Source organism: Salminus brasiliensis, chromosome 9, assembly GCF_030463535.1.
Source record: "Salminus brasiliensis chromosome 9, fSalBra1.hap2, whole genome shotgun sequence".
NCBI lineage: Eukaryota > Metazoa > Chordata > Actinopteri > Characiformes > Bryconidae > Salminus > Salminus brasiliensis.
Window position 1 is genome coordinate 4,044,585 of NC_132886.1, and position 6,917 is coordinate 4,051,501.

Genomic DNA, 6,917 nt, shown 5'->3' on the forward strand with positions numbered 1-6,917 from the left:
TCTCTGGAATGATGGGTGGTGGAGCTCCATCCAGTACTTTTGGGATGAGTTGGGGATTATGAAGTGTGGTGGTGATTTCAGGAGAGACAGTGAAGGAGCAGGTGTCCCAATACTTTTGTCCAAATAGTGTAGGTAGATAGATAGACAAATGGAGTGATAAACTGATAAACAGACAGTCAGGTAGACAGATGGACAGACAGACAGATATGTAGATGCGTAGATAAATAGACAGACAGACACTTATATAGACAGGTAGACAGATAAATACAAACATAGTTATATATACAGATAAATAGACAGATAAATACAGATAGTTATATATATATATATATATATATATATATATATATATAGACAGACAGACATGTAGACAGATAAATACAAACATAGTTATATATACAGATGGATAGACAGACAGACAGTTATACAGGCAGATAGATAGACAGACAGACAGTTATACAGGCAGATAGTTATGTAGACAGACAGACATGTAGACAGACAGATAAATAGACAGACATGTAGGCAGATAAATAGACAGAGTTATATAGATACAGATAGAGACAAACATGTAGACAGACAGACAGTTATATAGGCAGACAGATAGACAGACAAACACAGACAGACAGTTATATAGAGACAGACAGACATGTAGACAGACAGATAGTTATATAGACAGATAGTTACATAGACATACAGTTATACAGACAGATAGTTATATAGACAGACAGTTATACAGACAGACAGTCATACAGACAGACAGTCATACAGACAGATAGTTATATAGACAGACAGTTATATAGACAGACAGTTATACAGACAGATAGTTATATAGACAGACAGACAGTTATAAAGACAGACAGTCATACAGACAGTTATATAGACAGACAGTTATACAGACAGTTATATAGACAGACAGATAGTTATTCAGACAGACAGACAGTTATATAGACAGACAGACAAACAGATAGTTATTTAGACAGACAGTCATACAGACAGACAGTCATACAGACAGATAGTCATACAGACAGATAGTTATATAGACAGACAGTTATACAGACAGTCATACAGACAGACAGTTATATAGACAGACAGACAGACAGACAGATAGTTATTTAGACAGACAGACAGTCATACAGACAGGCAGTTATACAGACAGATAGTCATACAGACAGATAGTTATATAGACAGACAGACAGTTATATAGACAGAGTTATACACAGTCATACAGACAGACAGTTATACAGACAGTCATACAGACAGATAGTTATACAGACAGACAGTCATACAGACAGTTATATAGACAGACAGACAGTCATACAGACAGTTATATAGACAGATAGTTATATAGACAGACAGACAGTTATACAGACAGACAGTCATACAGACAGATAGTTATATAGACAGACAGACAGTTATACAGACAGTCATACAGACAGACAGTTATATAGACAGACAGTCATACAGACAGACAGTTATACAGACAGTCATACAGACAGACAGTTATATAGACAGACAGTCATACAGACAGACAGTTATATAGACAGACAGTTATACAGACAGATAGTTATACAGACAGACAGACAGTTATATAGACAGACAGTTATACAGACAGTTATACAGACAGACAGATAGTTATATAAACAGACAGTTATACAGACAGACAGTTAGACAGACAGACAGACAGACAGTTATCTAGACAGACAGACAGTTATACAGACAGACAGAGTTATACAGACAGACAGACAGACAGTTATCTAGACAGACAGACAGTTATACAGACAGACAGACAGTTATCTAGACAGACAGACAGTTATACAGACAGACAGACAGACAGTTATACAGACAGACAGACAGTTATACAGACAGACAGACAGACAGTTATACAGACAGACAGTTATACAGACAGACAGACAGTTATACAGACAGACAGACAGTTATCTAGACAGACAGACAGTTATACAGACAGACAGACAGTTATACAGACAGACAGACAGACAGTTATCTAGACAGACAGACAGTTATACAGACAGACAGACAGTTATATATACACACAGACAGTTATACAGACAGACAGACAGATAGTTATACAGACAGACAGATAGTTATATATACACACAGACAGTTACACAGACAGACAGACAGTTATACAGACAGACAGACAGACAGTTACACAGACAGACAGACAGTTATACAGACAGACAGACAGTTATATATACACACAGACAGTTATACAGATAGTTATATATACAGACAGACAGTTATCTAGACAGACAGACAGTTATACAGACAGACAGACAGACAGTTATACAGACAGACAGACAGTTATACAGACAGACAGACAGTTATCTAGACAGACAGACAGTTATACAGACAGACAGACAGTTATCTAGACAGACAGACAGTTATACAGACAGACAGACAGTTATACAGACAGACAGACAGGGAGCTGTGTGTTGTCTAAAGGGGGAGATCTGCTGTCCCGGCGGTTCGGACCTCGTCTCTTAGCTACGCGAGTTCTGGGGTCACTTCCTGGAAACGGCGCTTCAGTGAAGTTTATGGAAACCAGTGAACGCCTTAAACAATGACCCGTGTTTCCAGTCTGCTGCCATGGAGGCGGTGCGCTCAGGGCTCAGAGAGGAGCTGCTGAGGGTCTGCCAGGGTTTAGCAGCGCCGGGGAGACACAGAGGAGCTCAGACTAACGGTAGCCTCAACCGCCGCTCCGCCGGAGATAGCCAGCTCTCCGGGGTCCAGCTCTCCGGGGTCCAGCTCTCCGGGGTCCAGCTCTCCAGGGTCCAGCTCTCCGGGGTCCAGCTCTCCGGGGTCCAGCTCTCCAGTGTCCGCGGGAAGGATAGGCGGGGAGACTTCCTGCAGTGGATCACTGTGGCCTGCAGGGGGCGCCAGGTGCACCACTGATGATGAAGAGCCTGAATAAAGATCTCAAAGAGAAGATGAAGAAGGTGAGACCGGCAAGACAGACAGACAGATAGACACACAGACAGATAGACACACAGACAGACAGATAGACACACAGACAGATAGACACAGACACAGATAGACACACACACAGACAGATAGACACACAGACAGACAGATAGACACACAGACAGATAGACACACAGACAGATAGACACACACAGACAGACACACAGACAGATAGACACACAGACAGATAGACACACGGACAGACAGATAGACACAGACAGATAGACACACAGATAGACACACAGATAGACAGACAGACAGACAGATGCAGATTTGATGACTGTCCTGCCGAGTAAAACCAGTCAGGTCAGCTCAAGCTGGTTAAACTGGTTAAACTGGGAGGCTTGACCAGTTCAGCTCTTGACCAGCAAGGTGTGTGTTGTTTTCAGTTCAGTGGGACAGTTGGTCGACCAGTATGTCTACAGACTAGTTGTCCAGCCTGACCAGTATATCCTGTCTGGTCAAGCATGACCAAGCTGGTTCACCACCATAACCAGTTTGACCATGCTGGTGCACCAGTATGATCAGCTTGTCCAAAACTAGTCAACCAGTATGACGTTCTTAACATGGTCTGGATGTGGTTATATTATTATTATTATATCCCCTGATTTTACTGTTATTATGGTTGCAGCATCTACTTGGCAACACCCTAGCAACCACCTGGGATACCATAGCAACTGCACAGCAACCACCTTAGCAACCACCTGAAATATTATAGCAATCACCTAGCAACACTAAAGCACCCGTCAAGCAATCATTTAGCAACACTGTAGCAACCACCGGAGTAACCATAGCAACCACTTATACCACAGCAGCAGATTAATCACCTTGGATATGCTGGTCATGCTGGTAGACCAGGCTAGGTGGAACGTAGGCTAGGTGGGTTCCAGGTGGGTGTGGGCTCTGAGTGCGTTTGTCCATGTGTTGTTACTGGGACCCAGTTAGGCTTCCGAAATTGGCCCCATCATTACAGCCCACCTTTATATCACATAGGTCCCACCTAGGCCCCATGTGCAGTGCCCAGTATGGGGCCCTTCTTTTAAGTTCATTGTCTTCTATAAACCCCTCCCCTTTCCTGCAGCAGCACACTGACCCCTGTCTCAGCCCGCTGACCCACGGCCTCCAGTACGTCCAGCACGTCCCCTGCGGGGACGCCATCAAGCACATGAGCTGCAGTGTCGGAGCGGGGGGCTTTCTGAGTGTGCACCGCAGTGGGTGTGTGAAGTTTTATGAGCCGGACGGTCGCCTGAGAGACACGCCCGTCCCGCCCATCACCGTGCCCTACGAGGGCCTCGTGCACACACCACGCGCAGACAGGCTGGTGGGATGGGGACCAGGGGCCACACTGACACTGCTGGACACACAGCTAACTGCACTGACTCCTGCCCAGGACCCCCTCGACATTAGAGTGTGTCAGGTACAGTTCACTCACTGCCCATCAATCAGGCAGCCCGTCAATCAGTTAGCCAATCAGCAACCGCTGTTACAGCCCCACCTTAGTCAGTCCTTAATTGGGTTTAGATATAGTTACATCACTCATTGTGAGTTTACTGTTGTTATGGTCACAGGATCTACTTGGCAACACCCTAGCAACCACCTGGAATACCATAGCAACTACATAGCAACAACATTGCAACAACCTTGCAACACCTGAAATACTATATCAACCACCTTGCAACACTAAAGCACCCATCTAGAAACATTTAGCAGCACTATAGCAACTATCTAAGAGACCATAGCAACCAATTAGCTACAAAATAGAAACCCATTAGCAACACCAGATGAACCTCCTGGGGTATCATCACAACTACCTAACAACACTATAGCAACATTATAGCAACCACCTAGGAGACCATCTCAATCACCTAGTAACACTATAGCAACCACTTAGCAACACTATAGCAACCACTTTGCAACACTATAGCAACCACCTGGAATAACATAGCAACCACATAGCAACAGCTTAGCAACAGCTTGGAATTTGTCAAAATGACCACAGTCATTTTGTGTTTCTTTCAGTAATCGAATGTTTCTAATTATTATTATTATTATTATTATTATTATTATTATTATTATTCACGTTTAATGTTTATTTAAATATCATTATTGTATTATTATACTTATCTAGCTGATTTTTGTGATATATTTTTATATATTTTACTTGCCTCTAGTCTTTTGATGTTGATAGTCTGATTTGTTTTATAATTGCTTATTAATTTTTTTTCCCTTTTTTAAATATTTCCATTTCATTTGTATCTGTTTCTCATTCACCTGATTCACCTAATCTCCTGATTTGTAATCGTTGCTTGGTTACATTGCAAACGAGGGTCCCCACAGTGTACTCCCAAGAAAAACGCTGATTGATCAGATTTGAAAATTCTGATTATTAATATAATTATAAGCAACTGATACATTATGTTGCCCCGCCCCTAAAATGTACTCTAATTAAGAGTGCTTTACTGATTAAATAAGTGTTTAATACACCGGACTGTGCAAAACATGTAGCCCCCTGATCCCATCACTCTAACCCCCGACTCTCAGCAGTGAGAGGGTTCTACAGTAGAAGCTCCAGATCTGATCAGAACAGATAAAGCAGCTGAACATGAATCCAGTAAAAAGGAGAAACAAGAGCTTCTCATTCTGAGGAAAGAAAGTAGTGAGATCTTGTCGGTGAGCTAGTCTGAAGAACAGAGCTCGCTCGGTTCCTCCAGGGTTCTCCTGGACGCCCCCCAGTCCAGCCAGCACAGCATGGAGGATGTGTTCAATCAACTCCATCAGCAGCAGCAGCAGCAGCAGCTCACCTGATTTACCATCATTAAGCCCTGATTTACCACCAAACCAGGTGTTGATCTGAGGAGAACTCTAAATAATACTAGACTCCATGAGAGAGGAGAACTTTGGAGATGTTCTAATGATGAACACAGTGATGGAGAACCTCCACCATTTTCTGTAGTTTATTCTGAGCAGATCAGCAGCTAAAACATCTGGACAGAACAGTGTGTGTGTGTGTGTGTGTGTGTGTGTGTGTGTCTCATTATGTCTCTCTCGGTCTCCAGGTTTTAGAAGGTTCTCTGGAGTTGGTCACGGCCGGAGCTGGTAATGTGTGTGTGTGGTGTTTGGGTCACATGGTGTGTCGGGTGCGGGTGTTGGAGGGCTTTGGCAGACACAGCGTGTTCACTCTGCTCGCTGTGGCTCCTGCTGGGGCCTCTAAAGGCCCGCGGGCGCTGGCCCTGTGTGACAGAGCCATTACTGTGGTGGACCTGACCGAGGGTCGCGTCCTGGAGCACACAACAAACCTCCACCCCAGGTGTGCTCACACTGCTGATCAGAGGCACCCTTCAGAAGATCTACATCCCTGTTCAGTGGTTTAGCTTTAAAAAGTTCAGCTTTAAGACAAAAAATCTACTTTTACTTTTACTGATGTACCTTTCCAGCTTTAGATGTAGAATTACTCTTTTACATTGAATTAGCATTCAGACTTTCAGTTCTAAAAACTCAATCACTGTTTAAAATATGAAAATTACCATTCTGAAATGTTTAAAATATTAAAATTACCATTCTAAAATTTAGAATCACTGTTTAAAATATTAGAATTACCATACAAAACGTTTAAAATATTAAAATTACCATTCTGAAATGTTTAAAATATGAAAATTACCATTCTAATATTTAGAATCACTGTTTAAAATATTAGAATTACCATTCTGAAATGTTTAAAATATTAGAATTACCATTCTAAAACGTTTAAAATATTAAAATTACTATTCTAAAATTTAGAATCACTGTTTAAAATATGAAAATTACCATTCTAATATTTAGAATCACTGTTTAAAATATTAGAATTACCATTCTGAAATGTTTAAAATATTAGAATTACCATTCTAAAACGTTTAAAATATTAAAATTACCATTCTGAAATGTTTAAAATATTAAAA